At 40.5% G+C, this 17,768-nt stretch overlaps 1 protein-coding gene across 2 annotated transcripts in view; it reads left to right on the forward strand.

The window, feature by feature from the left end:
- TRHDE (thyrotropin releasing hormone degrading enzyme) overlaps nucleotides 1-17,768 on the forward strand; it is a 192,239-nt gene that overhangs the window by 34,495 nt on the left and 139,976 nt on the right. The window lies entirely within an intron of this gene.

The raw sequence follows: 17,768 nt of genomic DNA on the forward strand, positions 1-17,768 counted from the left end.
TGCCTATAGCTTATGTTTTTGACCTGCCAACATCCAGCCCTTGAGCCTCGAAAAGACTGCAGCAATGAGAGAAAGAATGGGCAAGCCTTTTTTCCACTGATAACTGAAGAATCTTGGAGGTAATCTGTCAGCAGTGGACAGGGCCAGAAATGGCAGAGGGTGGGACCAGATATTTCTGCCACTCTTTTCTTTAATTGTAAGAGCAGCAACGGAAGCAATTTCAATCAGGATTGTGGGACAGGGTGGGCAGGTTTAAAACCCTTCCTATCCCCCTTGTGCTGCTCAGCTGCCTGGGAAATGTTGAGAGTGGTGAAAAGGAGGCTGGACTGCATAAAAAGCAATAATATTTATCTGGAGCCCCTGCTTATCTTTCAGCTGCTCAGCCGATCAGTGGGAGAATGTGTAATGGGCCATATAAGATTAGGCAGAGATCCAGGAGCAGCTTGGTGGGGGCAGATTGAACCTTTCCTAAAGCTTGTTGGAGATTGTGCATAATGACTGGGAAACGTGCACCCCTCTTCATGGACACATTATGTGTATATCCCCCATGAATCCTGGTGAATGTGCATAATGATTGCTTGTTATGCCCACTAACCACTCAACTTACAATACCCCTAACAGACACATTTATTTATTGACTGACTCTGATTGGACTATGTAATTAGCACATCCCAGTTCTCTTAACAGTTAGTTAGCTTGTCCTTAGGATGTTTACACTAATTGACAAGGTTACTCCATGACTGTAATCAGCCACTTTCCCTTTATCTTTATTGTATTAATTGCTGTTCCTTTTTGCTGCCTAAATTTTTAACTATATCTGTGTTTTTTTTATGTAACAAGGAACCCTTATTCCATTTCCTTTCTTTTTCACGGAGAAATGTGCTTCTCTAGAAATAAAGGTCCAAATTCTTGAAATACAGAAGACATTAGGATTTCTCATTAATACCTGCCACATTTTTAATTATGGCAATCCATATATGCTCCTAAGAGTATTGAGGTTATGGCTGGGCAAGTTAGAATGATAATAATAAAGATACAGCAACATAACTCATAGGAATCCACTTGTGTATTTGGAGAATGTGGCTTGAAGCTTACAGCTGGCAATGCGCTGCTAGTTGAAATATTGTGACCGAGAAGAACTTGTTCACAAATGGAATGTAGAATAAGGACTTACTGATTTAAGACAGTTATTTCATTTCTGTAATTGTTATTAAATAATCAATGTATTCTGTTTCTCATACACCTTCCTTATTACAGGACTGCAGTGTGTGCATATCTGACTGTACCAGTAATGGGAAAAGCAATATCGCATCCATTGCAAGAAAAGGGAGAGAGAGAAATCTTTCTCTCTTTGGAGATTGGTGGCCCTTTGGAAATGTACCTTTCCAAAGAGTTGCTGCAGCTTAGGTGTTTTGGGGAATCAGGTAGAATAGAGCTCACATGAGAACCAAATTTTGATTGGTTCAGAATGAGGCTAATTATTAAACTGGTTTTGAGGAAACAGTTTAGATTTTTTCCCTTGCTACTCTGATTCATGTCAGGAGTGGGGCTTGGCTTAAGTCTCTTGAGCTGGTATTTTGTAACCTGACGTGTAAAAGTAATCTTAAAAACTTAGTTATAAAGGTGTGTTGTTGTTTTTTTTGCATTATAAACAACGTGGAATTATCTCTCTTTTTGAACCCATAACAATTTCATATGAGTTCAGCAGCACCAAACTGAGTACACAAAGTGAAACTGTGGCCTCTAAATGCAAACCATACAGCCATTAAGCAGACTGTGAGGGAACACAATAGTACACATGAACTGTTATCTTCTGACTTAATCAGTTAGATATTGTGTTTCCTTAATTATCTGGCTATTTATATCAATCCATTCACTAATTAACTCTTGTCGTTTGTCCATTTATGTTGGTTAGGACTTGAACCCTCCACTTACCTGGTTGGGGACACCAAATAGTTGTACAGTGGTACCTTGGTTTGCAGCCATTTTGGATTACAACCATGTCAAACCCGGAAGTGTGTCCCTTTTTTTGGATTACAACCAGTTGTGTTTTTTTTTTGGAGGCCCCACTGGCGAAAGCGTGCCTTGGGTTATAACCTGTTTTGGTTTACAACCGGACCTCCGGAACGGATTATGGTTGTAAACCAAGGTTTTCACTGTATTTTTCTTTTAAGTTGCATCCTGGAATTAATCTCAAAGACTCAAGGCATGGCTGCAGATTGTTCACTGCCTCTTTCAAAGTTCATTCTAATAGTCTGCAGCCTGGGTGTGCCTCCTGAGACGCAGTGTTTTCCTAGATTATAAGGAAGTGTTAAGAAAGTGACTAATGAAGCTGTTAGAGGCCCTGCCAAACAGTGAAGAATGTGAAAGTAAGCGGGGGAATAGCTTCAGTCTTTCCCCATCAGTTTAGGAATGGAAAAGTCTGTTAAGGTGGGCATGATATGTTGTTCTTCAAAGGAAAGCAGCATACTGTATTGTGTTGGGAGCTGGAGTGATGTTTTGGGGTGGGTGAAGTCCTTTGTATTAGCCACTTGCATAAAAAGTAATGCATGCAACCATAACATTTGAAAATTCTGCAAATATGAATCTGACTACTTTTAAAACCATACAGTGGTGCCTCGCAAGACGAAAAGAATCCGTTCCGCGAGTCTTATTGTCTTGCGGTTTTTTCGTCTTGCGAAGCAAGCCCATTAGCGGATTAGCGCTATTAGCGCTATTGGCAGTTTAAGGGCTATTAACGGCTATTAAAGGCTTAAGGGATTAGCGGTTTAGCTGCTAAAAGGCTATTAGCAGCTTAGCGCTTTAGAAAAAGGGGTTGGGGAGTGGGAAAAAAACTCAAAATTTTTTGTCATTTTCGTCTTGCGAAGCAAGCCCATAGGGAAATTCGTCTTGCGAAGCGCCTCTGAAAACGGAAAACCCTTTTGTCTTGCGGGTTTTCCGTCTTGCGAGGCATTCGTCTTGCGGGGCACCACTGTAGTTTATTGTATTCCTTGCCATCATGAAATCACAAAATATTCTTGATTCTTCTTCCTTGATGAAGTTATCTGCGGCATAGGTTTTTGAGATGCTGTCTAAATGAATCTATGTTTGACATTTGTCAGCCTTTTCCTCCAGGAAAGGTGCCAGGCCCACCTGCAAAATTGCAATGTATATGCAATGTTAGCTCTGTCTTCACACTTCCATTTGTAGAAGATTTCCACCTTCCCCATTCATTGTAGACAGTGATGAAACTTACAGCAAAGCCGTTCCGTGGATTGAACCTTAAAAACCTTTGCTGCATCAGCAGCCATTGGCTTGGTCCTCTTCCCCCTTTCACACTTTTTGGAAGGTTATAACAGTGTTGTCCATGTTCCTAGACTAGGACTGCATAACCATTGACTTGCCTCCCAACTCACAGGAAACTGTGTCTAATATATTATTTTTAAAGTACACATTGGTAGTCAATGAAGCTTTACTCAGAGTAGACACATTAGACGCAAACTAATTTCAGTAGGTCTGTTCTGAATAAAATTTAGTTGAATACTACCCAGGTTATTCTGTGTCCTGTACCCCTGTTACCCACAGAGGTATAATTACAGCAGAAAGATAAGTAGTAAATAAATAAATGGACATGGTAAGTAAGTTAAAATGCTGAGTGGTCTAGAGAAGGAAACCGAAACAAGTATCCATGCTTTGGGTGGACCTAAGAGCAACAATTGTCATGTGTAAAAGCCTTTAAAATGTTCAAGAGTTAATGTGGGCAAGCAAAAGCTACTGGCTGGGATGCACAATTGCATGAAAATTGGGTGACTCGTCCTATATGGATGTATTCTCCAAGGTTTTAGCACAACAGTGAACTTGTCTTTTCTACATTTCTGCTTGTAATGCAGGGACTCATTTCTCCTGGGCCATGTTTACATCTATAGTTAAGGATACAGCTGAAACAACAAAAGCATTATGTCCACAAGAATGCAGGAAGAAGAATGATCATAGCTAGTCAGAAGGAAGTGATCATAATGCCTTTCTAAAAATCTATTGTACAACTGCACTTGGAATATATACAGCTCTTCCCCTCAAAAAATATACTGTGGAATTGGAAAAGGTGCTGATAAGGATAACCCAAATGATCGGGGTGTTGGCACAATTCCCCATATAAGGAATGGGTACAAACTTTTAAGGCTTATTTAGTTTAGGCAAAGGCAAACAAGGGGGACATTTGTTGGCACATGTCTATCTCAAGAGACAATGGAGTGTGCCTCTGGGGTGAGTCAAACCACTGGAGAATCATAGCGCCTGCTGTTGCTGCAGAAACCAGTAACTAATAATTGCTGCCTTCCATGTTGTTCTTGCTGCATTAGCCACATCAAAGTGACCTCTCTGGGGCTAAGAAGTAAACCCTACACCAGGTGTCAGCAACCTTTTCCATCTGAGGGCTGGTCCACCGTCCCTCAGACCATGTGGTGGGCCGGACTATATTTTGAAGAAAAAAATCGAACGAATTTCTATGCCCCACAAATAACCCAGAGATGCATTTTAAATAAAAGCACACATTCTATTCATGTAAAAACACGCTGATTCCCAGACAGTCCATGGGCCGGATTGAGAAGGCGATTGGGCCACATCTAGCTTACCCCAGCCCTATGCTAATCTTGTCATCTCGACAGCCCAGGACCTCCATGCACACTGCTGAGGCTCACGACCCAGGGCGGTCACTTCAGTGTTGCTAATGCAGTGGTTTGACTTCACCCCCAGAGGTGCAATCCATTGTCTCTCAAGAAGACAGATGTATGCCAGCCGTATTGAAAGAATTGTGCCTCTGAATATCCGTTGTTGGAGAAAACAAGTGCAGTCATGTCCTAATTGTGGGCTTCCTGAAGGCATCTGATTGGTCCGTACGGAAAATGGGGGTGCTGGAGTAATTGGGCTTTTGGCCCAATATTATAATCTCATTGATTATAATAGAAAATACATTGCATGAAAATGAATTAAAAGTGAATATAAATCTGTTAAGCATATCATGAAGAACTCCCCCTCCCCATATAAGGAAATATATCTCAGGTATTGAAGGTTTTCCTTCAAAGTGTAGTTTGAATGATAAAATGTGCTGCAGGTGATTTTCACAGTCATAAACATCTAAGTATTTCCTATATGGTAAGTTGCCTGATTAATAGCCCTCGAGTTAAACAGGAAGCATACAACATTTTTCAATTTTGGCTGAAACCATTCACAATTGCTTATGTGGATATGTGCTCTGTTGATTACGGTCCATACGTTTTAAAGCCTTGCTCATAATACTTGTCAGTGTATGTATATACTGGAACTTGGATTGTGCAGCTTTCCCCTCCTTTTGAGCCGTGGAAAGCTTCTGTTTTGCCAGTTTGGATGTGTGTGTAATCTGCCACTTCTTATCTGCATCTCTGTTGGCTGCTGGTTAGTCAGCTAATCACTTTGATCTCTAGCTGAGGCCTTGATCTTTTTCAGAAGGGAGTCCTGAGATATGAATAGTACTCTAATTGATTCAGTACTTCCATTTCCCCTTCTTATTTATAATCTTTAGAGCTTTAATTTGCCTTTGTAAAGTTTCTTTTAAAAATTCTCCTTACATTTTGACATGCAAGCCACTGGGCTGGGGGGCAAGAAATGGGCTGGAATCCTTTCTCTCGGGGTGAAGTGATTTTTCTCCCAGTCATCTGAGATTTCCTTAGGCAAGCAGAAGCTTCTGGGGGTGCGCACAAGGCACCTTGGCTCCCATCATAAAGTTCTCCATCCAATTGTGTAGTTTTAAAGAATTTTGATCACTTCCAATTGCAGGGTTTAAGGGAAACACCCCCCCCCCCGTCATGCAATTTGTTTACTTTGTGGTGTTCCCTGCCGCACCTTTGATTGAATGGATTTTTTTGGGTAGTAGCTTATGTGAAAAGTGTGGGTTTCTTTTGTTCTTGTTGTTTCCTTATTTCATGGTTAATGGGTTTTGCTTTTTCAGGCCAAATTGTGTGTCTTTTCCCTCAGACTTGCTTCTAGCCTCAGGAAACCAGCCCCCTCTAGTTCCATTAATATTCTTGCTGTTCTCACTGAGGTAACCCTGTTTTGTTTTCACAATCAGAGCGGAGAATTTCTCATGCACGTATTTCCCCCAAGGGCTGATTCTCTTATTATTGTGGGCCTGATCGTGCTGTAGTGCTGAGCCTTTTTAGTATTAACATTTGAAGGTGTACGTCATGCCTTGTGGCAATTATTTGGTATTTTGCAGTATTAGACCTTCTACCTAAGAAATCAGGACCTACTACTGGGGCAGTTTTATTGTGTGTGAGAGAGAGAGAATGAGAGAGATTACGGTGGTGTGCATGTGTATAAAGGGAAACTTAAGCAGCATTTTGTTCTGCTTATTTCTGTCATTTAAAACTATTAGTGACCTAAGTGTGTTGTGTTCTGTTTGGCTTTTTTTGGTCCAGTACAACTGTTGTAGTTCGGGGTAAATATTGAAGCAGTTTTTAAAAATAAAAATAAAATAAAAATAAAACTGTATATGTGACGGATAATGTATGTTTAATATAATACAAACAAAATCTCACAAATTTTCAACAGAGCTCAGGCAGTATGTCTGTCACTTTTTGCCCTGGTGCCATGTGTTCATCATATATATAAATTACATATGAACAATATATATGAATTGAAATATGTAACAAATTCAAAAATGTCACAGTCATTGTTAAAATAAAGTAGGCTAAAAGGCAATGGAAGTTCCAGACAACAGAAATAAATTTAGTAAATTAACTTAAATTTTTTTGCCTACACTCACAGCTGCTCTCCAAAATATTTCAGATGGGGTCTCTCCGATCCCTACCTAGATATGCTGGGGTATGACTTGGGACCTTCTCAAGTGTACTTGCGGGAAAACATGGTCTCTGACACAGCAATTGACAGTGTCTAGACTCTGCCTGTTATGGTAGAGCTGGGTGTCCTCCTTCTCTTGATAAGCTGAAGAATGTCATCAGCTCTCAGGCATGTGGTAAAGCCCCTGTACGGATGGAATCTCAACAAAAGTGCTAAAAGCCAGCTTCAATTCCTCCTTCACAACGCACCTCCATGGCCTCCTCTTGTAGTGTTGGGAACAAGGATCCATACCACAAGACACGCATGACTCCAGCATTGTCGCCTTCTACCAGAACAAAGGTAACTGCCATGACTGCAACAACTACTGGGGAATCTCCCTGCTGAGTTCTGTGGGGAAAGTCTTCACCCATGTAGTTCTCAACAGATTACAGTCGTTTGCTGACAGGGTCTATCCTGAGTCACAGTGCAGCTTTAGAGCACAGTGGTCAAGAGTTGAAATGATTTTCTCAGTCCTTCAGCTGCAGGAGAAATGCCAAGAGCAGAGAGACTCCTTGTACATTGCCTTCATAGATCTGATGAAGACCTTTGAACTGGTCAGCCAAAAAGAACTCTTCATACTGTTCAACAAGATAGAATGCCTACCCAAACTTCACAAGATAATCATGTACTTCCACAAGAACATGGTGGCACCGTCCAATCTGATGGCTCATCCTCGGATGCGTTCCGTATAAAGAGCGATGTGAAACAGGGCTGTGTTCTTGCCCCAACTCTCTTTGGTATATTCTTCTCCCTGTTATTCTCCTATGCTTTCGGCTTTCATCCAAGGAGTGATGGGGCATGTCCGCATGCCAAGACAAAAGTTTGATGGGTCCTTATTGAAGAGAGGTTGTTTGCAGATGATGCAGCCTTGACATCACACTCTGAGGAATCTTTACAGAGACTCATCTACCATTTTGCCCAAGCCTGCAGGGAGTTCAGACTTACCATCAGCCTGACGAAGTCCAAAATCCTGGGTCAGGATGTCACCAGCACTCCACACATCAGCATTGTAGACTACATGCTTGAGGTGGCAGACAATTTTGTCTACTTGGATTCCACCATAGCCAGCAGCCTCTCCATTGACACTGAGCTGGACAAGTGCCTGGAGACAGACAGTCAGGTTGTGTATCCACAGCAGTGACCACAGGAGGAATGAACACTGGGAGGAGAGCAGAGAGAATAAACACCATGGTGCACTTCCAACAGCAAAACAGGATGCCTTCATCTGCCCTAGCTGCAACAAAACATGTCTCTTCCGCAGCAATCTCTACAGCCACAGCAGGTGCTGTAATTCTCTAACAGTTTGACATCATCCCCAAAGGTGGCCTCCTCCATTGTCTCATGAGATAGATGGATGCTAACAACCATATTCTTATATGCTCAGCCTATCAATTCCCAGGTTACTCTTGTAAACCAAGCATTGCATCTTAAATGAGGTTGTCAGATCAAGTCAGAGTTTGTATGTTGGAGAGGTGAGCAATACAATACTGCTCTCTTTAAAAATGAAAAGCTAATTCAAGGTTAGTGTGCAGATGAGTCTCTAATTTGTAAATAAATATGTGTGTGTGTGTGTGAGAGAGAGAGAGAGAGAGAGAGAGAGAGAGAGAGAGAGAAATGTTGGGTTGGAAGACTGGTTTATAAAACCATCAATACAGACAACGGAATGTGCCAACAGGAAGGATTAAGAAATGCTGCATTTTCAACATCACATCCATTATTTATCGGAAGAGAAATTGTAGGGACAATTAAATGAATTATGCTTATCTCAAGGAAATTACACAGAAAATACACAGAAGGCCAGCTTGATGGCAGTCTCGCAAACAATGCACTTAAGGCTAGCTTACTTAAAGTTTAAAGCATTTAACTAGCAAGAGAGTTTAGCAGTACCCATCTAGAACTTTTAACCATTCTGTGGCCTGCTATATTGTCATCAAAACAAGTTCACAGCAAGGTCATTGAAGAGAAACATGAGGCTTGAACCTTTTAAATTCAATCCAGATCCTCTCTGGTACAATCAGTGTAGCTTGATTGATTCTGGGGAGAGCATATAGTATTCCCCCCCTGCACACCTTTGTCTAGAAGATTATGCTTTCCTTCATGCTGCTCTCAAGAGCTGGATACGGTGCAGCAGAACTAGAGACAAGGCATTCTCAAGGAATCTAAAAACCTCTAATTGGTTTAAATGTGCATTGACTCTGAGGTTCTAGAGGGGTTTTGAGACCATAGGCTCCTTTCAGCATCATATACCCACAGGAAGGAGTTTCCTCTGTGTGTTTGATCCATAGTAATTGACTATGAATGACATTTGTAGTAAGATTTAGGAGCCTGAAAAAAACCAAACACAAATAGTCAAAGAACCATGCTGGTATGTTCATCTTACATGTATACCTCAGAAGGCTTTGATCAAAACCACTGTCAATGAAATGTTTCATAGTTCCTTTTTCAGTAACCCGTTTCTTTCAAGGTTTTGTTGTGTGGTTCCCACACTACAGCAGTGGGATGGCTGCTTCATGTGAGATTCTTGTTGCTTATTGGAAATACCTTTTTCTTTTCTTTTTGATAGCCAATAATGATGCAGTGCTCTGTTCTGTCACCATCTGCTGCTGTTCATGAGAAGACAGCATATAGCTCTGTATGACATCATGGCAGTAGACCAGTTCTAATTTAAAACCAACCAGAGTGTGGGAAGCTGGAACAGGGAAAATAGCCCAAGAATATAATGCACATTTAAACTGGCAATTGTCAAAGGGCTGCATGTATCTTTCTGCATAAACATTTATTTGGTTGTTGACCACCTGCAAAACAGCAACTTCATACAGTGTAAATATAAACTATTTCATTGAATTTTCATCCCCCTAGTCTAGAAAACTATCTTTCATTTCCATTCTTAAAAGCATAATGTAGCATGCACTATTAAAATATACAAAATTCCACATAGACTATAGTAGCCTGCAGGGGAAAAAAAGACAGGATATAATGAGTTGCATAAAATCATAAAAGCATTAGACTCAAACATATCACTAAAGGTTTCTCTCTGAAATAAACTGCCTTTCACCGTCTCTCCTTAAAGATAAAAAAAAGATCTGGATTTCATGGGCTTCTTGAGTAGACAGTTTTAAAGAACTGGGGTAACTAGCAGGAGATTGTGGTGCTTGCCTCACAGATCTTCTCCAATGGGAGAAAACTCTTAACTTATTTTGCTGATTTTAGGACACCGGGGGGGGGGGGGTGAGGGCCATAAAGGTTGTTGACTTTATATTTATTTTGAAAATGTATAAAACGTTTCACAGCTTCAGGCCATTGAAGGTGGTGTGCAAGATAAAAAATAATAGATAACGTAACGAAATATAGTAATCAATTAAATTTTACTCAGAGTATGCCCATTGAAACGAATGAACATGACTAAGCTAGATTCTTTTCAGTGGTTCTACTCTGTGCAAAAGCTGAATTAGTTCCTCCCCTCCTCAAGTTTTAAGAAACAATAAAACCAGAGGGGTTTTTTTTCAGTTGAACTCTCCGGGGTTCCCCAGCACCTCTTAGGTGGGCGCCATTGCCATTTTAAAAGAATGAGGGAGGTGTTCATGGTGAGTTCTGGTTCCTCTTTTCTTTCTTTTTTAAATAGAAAAATAGCCTTAAATAAAACCACCTGTAAAACTATACACACTAAAACCATGTCTCCAAAGTACAATTTCAGTTCCACAAATGATTGGGTCACACCTCAGGGAAAGCCTTCTTAAACAACAGTGCTTTCAGTAGGTGCCTAAACGCCATCATGTTAAATGCATATCATAATTTCAGCTAGTAATTTGATTCCAGAAGTCTGGAGCTGCAACACTTAAAGGCCTGGTTTCCAGTACAAGTTAAGCCACCTTCTGGGGCATGTGGTTCTCTGCAATGCCTCGTTTGAGGAGCTCTGTTGCCAGGCAAGGATATATGGGCAAGACACTTGGCAGAGGACAAGTATATCTTGTTTGGACAACTGCAATGCTCTCTACATGGGGCTACCTTTGAAGGTGACCCGGAAACTGCAACTAATCCAGAATGTGACAGGACTGGGAGTGGCCGCCGAGACCACATAACACTGGTCCCGAAAGACCTACATTGACTCCCAGTATGTTTCTGGGCACAATTCAAACTGTTGGTGCTGACCTTTAAAGCCCTAAACAGCCTCAGTCCAGTATACCTGCAGGAGCATCTTCACCCTCATCGTTCAACCTGGACGCTCAGGTCCAGCGCTGAGGGCCTTCTGATGGTTCCCTCACTGCGAGAAGTGAAGTTACAGGGAACCAGGCAGAGGGCCTTCTCGGTAGTGGCACCCACCCTGTGGAATGGCCTCCCATCAGATGTCAAAGAAAAAACAACTATCTGACTTTTAGAAGACATCTGAAGGCAGCCCTGATTAGGGAAGCTTTTAATATTTGATGAATTATTGTATTTTAATATTTTGTTGGAAGCCGCCCAGAGTGGCTGGGGAAACCCAGCCAGATGGGCGGGGTATAAATTATTATTATTATTATTATTATTATTATTATTTTATTTTGAAGTTGAACTTACTTTAACAGCGAAAAGGAAAAGAAAAGCCACAAAACACTGTACCTTTAAAACGGTTTGAAACTGAGTGATAAGTTATCAGTGTTATACATATTCAGAATCACAGCCTCTTTTTAAACAGACTAGCATCTCCTCACTACCCTGCCCACATTGTGATCCCTGCTGCCTAGTGATACAATTTGTAAAACCATTGTATGCATCCTATGATTATACATTCATTTGTTCTTTTCAAAAAATGAAGTTTGAAGTAAGTTAGAGAAGCACATTACTGAACTTTAAATGATAATGTGTCCTTTTGTGATGAATGATTTTCTCTGCTTTCCTCATATTTAGTAGTTAAACTAAATGTTGATGGAAATTGCAAAAACGGAAGATTATGACAAAAATATATACATGTAATTCACAATAATTCCAATTTAAAAACTAATTAAAACTTGTTAATGAGGTACTTTATTATCTACTCGTACTGCAAAATCTCCTCGTTAGTGCAACATTGACAAGATTCATTTGAGAGCAGCCATATTGCTTTATCATATCTATATAATCTTCATTTCAAAGGTTTTACCAGTTTGCTCATCCATTTTTTCTTTGATGTTGCAATACAAGGGGCATATCCAGGAATAATGGATTTCCCCTTGATAAGGCTTTGTTTTGTTATCTTTCAGATGGCTGATTTCACCTTTGAAAATCTTAATCTTTCAATACTATCCCTCTGGGTATGACCACTTTGCAAGGTTCTCTTGAATATATAGTTTAAAAATGGGAAAATATGAGAATTCCTGAAATTTATGTCCATTTGTATGGTTGTTTCTTTTAAATTTGTTTTTATCTGACTTCAGAAGGATTCGACCAAAGTAACCATGGCCATTTTTCTGAAAACATTGCAAATGCCTCTTAGCAAACAGCTGATTTATCATTGACATTTTGTATCCCTATAATATACTAAATACATCTTTGTTACAAAGCATCATAGAATTGTAGATTTAGAAGGCACCTCAAGGATCATCTAACCCCCTGCAATGTAATTCAGGAATCACAGCCAAAGGATCCCTGACAGATGGTCATCAAACCTCTGCTTAAATACCTGCAGTGAAAGAGAGTTTACTGCCTTCCAAGCTAGTTCATTCCACTGTCAAACAGTTATTATGGCCAGAAAGTTTTTCCTCATGTTTAGTCAGAATCTCCTTTCTTGTAATTTGAGTCCACTGGTTTGGGTCCCATACTCTGGAGCACCAGATAACTAGCTTGCTCCATCTTCAGATATTTGAAGATGGCTATTGTATCAGCAACCAGTCTGTTCTCCAGACTAAACATACCCAACATCATCATCATCATAACCTTGGCCACTCTCCTCTGCACATATTCCAGCTTTTCAATATTTTTCTTAAACTGTGGTGCCCAGAACTGGAGACACAGTTTCTCCACACATTGTCTGACCAGGATAGAATAGAGTGGCACTCTTACTTCCATTGATGTGAACACCATACTTCTGTTTAGGCAGCCTAGAATTTCTTTGCTGCCACATCACACTGTTGACTCTTGATAAGCTTGTGGTCTACTAAGACCCTAGATTCTCTTCACATGTATGAACTACTGGCAATCCAGGTGTCCCCCATCTTAGACTTGCTTATGCAAGTCCCAAACTAGGGAGCCTAGTAACCAAAAGGTAACAGTTTGATGGTATTGATATGGTCACACTTGCCATGTCTTCTCTTTTGACCCAGATACATCTCGTGCACAAATTCCCATGCAATGAATGGTGTTTGAACACGTCTACATATTTTCCTTTTCATTTTAGTTGTCCTTAGTAGAAAGTTTTGGTAAATTTTGCTCAACATGAGTTACTTTTTGATAAAGTGTGAGTAGCAGCTGACATCCATAAGGCACCTTTATTAGTGGGGCTGTCTGGATTATTCTGACTCCAGCGATTTAACTCACTCATCTTGTTCTGATGTCTGCTTGCTTCAGTGACAGCTTGCATGCATTATTCTGTATTATGGCAAGTTTGTTTATACTGTTTAAAGCTGAACATATACTGTGTGAAGATTGTTTCCCTTGACTTAGATCCAACTGTGCAAAAAACATTCAAAACTATCATGGGTCTAATCTTGCAGAAATGAAACTAATATACTATTAAGCCCTTAGTTTAAATATCAAACAGCCTTCAGGGATATAATAAATAATTGCATATTTTTGTCAGTCAAATCTGTTTCACCACGAAATAGAGTAAACATTGTTTTTCTTGAATTCTGAAATATCTGCTGACAAGTTCATGGTATTGATCTTCTCTATTTCTTTTTGAGTTATCCTGTGGTTTATTACTGAGCATTGCTTTTGTCTGGGTTTTCTGGCTACCTATCTTGCAATGTTTAATTCAACTAAATTGCAGGGTGTTTGTCGTTTATCCACTCCTGTTCACGCTCCCCCTATTTATTCACAGTTACTTTGCTCTACATTTACACAAGCAGTTTTTTGAGGATAACTGGGCTGCCCTGTGCGTGTTTGTTTTCCATCCTTTTCACATATGAAGATTTAATGTGATAAAGTCATCACAATATGACTTTTACCTCGCATGTCTCACATGGTGAATATTTCTTGTCAATGTTCTCCCTGTAGTGACACCTAGTATTTGCCATATTTAGCAACGTGTTAGTTCTCAGGCTTTTACTCATACATGATAAATACTAGCTGTCATCTTGTAAGACCACATTCACAAGAAATATTCTCTTCATGAACAGAACATTTAAAATTCTCTTGTGATGACTTTGCTACATAAAAAGCAATACATGAATCAGCCGTTGGATTTCTCTCTCTCTTAAAAACAGCCTGTGAGCATTGACAAGTTTCAAAAACTTTTAAAAAGACTACAATGGTATATTCCTTTCAAATTTGTGGGATTTGTGGAATGGGCAAGTAAGAGGGGAAAATATTACTGAACAGCTAGGTCACTGGGAAACCGCAGCACTGAAATTGTGAAATGGACAAAGAAGGTACAAGGATACAGATAGATTGACCAGAACAGAACAAAGTCGTGGCAATTGTCTAGGGACAAGTTTCTCCATGCAGTGGGGTGGATCTAGAGTTAAGCTCAGCAGAGCTTTGCTTCTACTGGAAGAAGGGGTGTGATCTTCATGGATTCCTTTGCCTCCTGAAAAGTTGCTCCAATGGTTGGGAGGAACTCCATAGCAGCATGAGCTGTGCGTGTGTAGGGGAAATGCTAAGTTGATGAAGACCATCTTCACACTTCCTTAAGCAGGTAGTCTCTGCTGGATCTCTGTTCCTTTTCTGAACATAAGGAGCCTTCCCATTTGCAGAGTAGCTAATCTGGACCTACTGCTCAGGGATTATAGTGATTTTCAGTCAAGAATGTTGGTGTCACAAATGAAATAAGTGTTAAACTCATGCACTGAACTGTATTCACTACAACACTGACGGAAAAGTGTCCTTACCCCCAAAGACACACTCTTCTTCCATTGTCTCTTGAGACAGACTGATGCCAACAACATGGGGAGGTTAATGTTTTCTAAAGAAAGTGGATACGATCATGGAATTCATGTATATACTGCATTGCTTCAAGTGTTGAAAAGTAGAAAAAGGGCTCGCCAGAGAGTAAAACTCAATTGTATTACATGAATCATTAGCTTAATTGTTTTTTCTATTTTACATTTCTCAGAAAAAGGCAATAATTAGGTACTCTACTAAGATTCTGCGGTATAAATGTGAAGATTAACCATGACCTGTGTTTTTGTTGGAAAGTACAATTTCATAACTCCCAAGAAAAGCTTTGGGGAAATTATTCCGTCTCCCCACTTCCCATTGTGTCATTTCCACTTACCAAAAGCAATGTGGATTATGACCCTGGCATGACACTTGTCTGCATGTGAATGGATGCAAGTCAGATATTAGTCATGGTGTGGAACAGGGGGAAACAATATGCTGCTCACCAGATGGTGTTGGACTGCAGTTTACATAATTCTTGACCATTAAGCGGTGCTGACTAGGGCTGATGGGAGTGGGCATCCAACATCTGGGAGGCTTCCACATTGAGCACATCTGGTCTGTACAGTAAGGAGTGGGGAAACACTGACCAGCACATTTCCCCCATTGCTTATGTGAGATGTAGCTTTTGAGACTTCGTTTTTATCAAAGATTCTAAAATCTTGCTGAGAAGACCTCTTTCTGTCTTCTAGAACTTATTACTTATTCCAAGAATGGATGCCTCGCCAACTTTCTTTATAGCAGTCTAAACATAATCTTTGAGTGGCAAAAGCATAATATGTGAGAGAGCCATCAAGATCCCAAGCATACGTGTTACTTCTGTAGCTGTGATGCTGATTGTGGTGTTTTAATATTTTGGCACCGAAGCCAGCTGAACTGATTGGAACTGGAGGCAGCCATATTAAATATCATTCCATTGTCTCACAATGGATGCTGTTGACTTCTTGAAGTCAGAAGAGAACATGCAAGACAGTAGCAGGCACAGGGGGTAGTGTGGCAAGACCGCTATTCACCAACAGTTTTTCTCCAGTTTTTTCACACAATTCTGCACATATCTGACCTCTGCTTTAGGAAAGATCTAACTATAACATTGTATTGTGTTGTAAACCATGGGTGCCACAAGTCACAGCAGGAGTGTCTGTGGGCCTTCCTTTGATGTTTACTCAGGCATGCACATTGTATGGGTTTGCCTCTATAGACTGTGGGCCTATAGCCACTTACATGGGTGTAAGCCATTTAAACTCTGGGGGGCCTTTGTAGAGAACTGTGCTTTGAAGAAGAAAGGGCTGCATGGAAATGTACTATAGCAGGGATGTCCAACAGGTCAATCTACTGGTCAATCCCCAGGAGGTTTTGGTGGATCGCGGTCAATTGCTGGCTCCTCCATCAGCCCTTGCCCCCTCACTAGACCGCTAGAATGGAAGAAGGAGCTCTCACTGCTAGGCTGACTGTTTCATTAGTGATCTCTTGGTGAGATACTTTTTTCATTTATTCCTTTCCCATGCTCTCCCCCCCCCCCAATGGGATTCAGGTCAAAGCTCAACAACTTTTACCTGAACCCCTGAAAAAACAGCTTTCCTTCTTAAAAAAAGCTCAACAAATTTGACCTGAACCCCCCTCAATAGGGGTAGATCACTGCCAGTTTTTAATTATGTGAGTAGATTGCAGTCTCTTGGAAGTTGGCTGTCCCTGTACTATATCAAGCACTCAAGTGGTACAACTTCATAACTTTGGATTTGCTTTGTGGTGCACTATTTTCAAGACTGATCCCTATTGGTGTAGATTTTTAGGGAGCAGAGTGTGCAACAGACCAGAATGGTCTATTGTTGCATTTGGCAGTCAACCACATTAATGGTTTGCATATTGGCCTTGTTTACACAATAACCATGGTTTAAAGGTAAGCATGTGGCATGCTGGGAGAAAAATCACCATTGCCACTATTAAGAGCTAATCCATGGTTTGGCTCAGTGTTAAATCTGATCATGGGCTTAAGGTTTGACTCCCTCAAACAAACCATGAGTACTACACCAAGAACAAACCTTGGTTACGGCTCGTGGATTGTTTGGAGAGAGAGAGAGAAATCATGAACCTGGGTTCAGACACAACTCTAAGCCAAACTCTAAGCACAAAGTGGACATAGCTTTGACCCTGAGCATTCCACATGTTCTTCTTTAAACCATGGTTATTCTTAACTGAGGCTTCAAGTGACGTGGGAACTGAGCCGCTGATTGCATATAGCCCTGCTTTGGGGTGAATAGCAGCAGTGTTTGAGGTGCATTAGCTTATAGGCTGACAAATTCTATATGCTCTGTGAGGCACTTTGAAAAACTTTGGCTGACAGGAACAGCCTACAGAAGCAATGAAGGCTGCAACCCACACCCACTAGATGAAGAAATGGCTGTTTCATTTTGGTGATTCATACAGGAAGACAGCTGAAATGTTTTATGCTGAACGCAGCTTCAGCATCTACATTGTGTAAGAAGTATGAACAGCTTTAATATACTTACTGCATTTTGAAAATAGAAATACTGGCCTGGAGCAGTCATGGATGGGCTTCAGGAATACTAATTGTTTGTGTACACGAATAAGCTTATAAATGGTTATTTCTGAGGGCTTATTTTGCTCATCAGTGCCAGTATAAGAAAGGGTGGGTGAATTATTCTATTACCTACACAGCCTGCTAATGTGTTCAGGGTTTGATGGAAAGTGCCTTTAACTTGCCATGAACTCCTTTCCTACTGAGCCACCTCTACATTTAAAGTAGGCAAAGAGCCATTACACTAATCCACTGTGCCATCATATCTCTGGAAAACACATGTAAGCAATTGCATTGACTATTCATATTTGATGCAAGATGTATTAAAATC

This window comes from Podarcis tiliguerta (assembly GCF_965153285.1).
Source record: "Podarcis tiliguerta genome assembly, chromosome: 10".
Taxonomy (NCBI): Eukaryota; Metazoa; Chordata; class Lepidosauria; order Squamata; family Lacertidae; genus Podarcis; species Podarcis tiliguerta.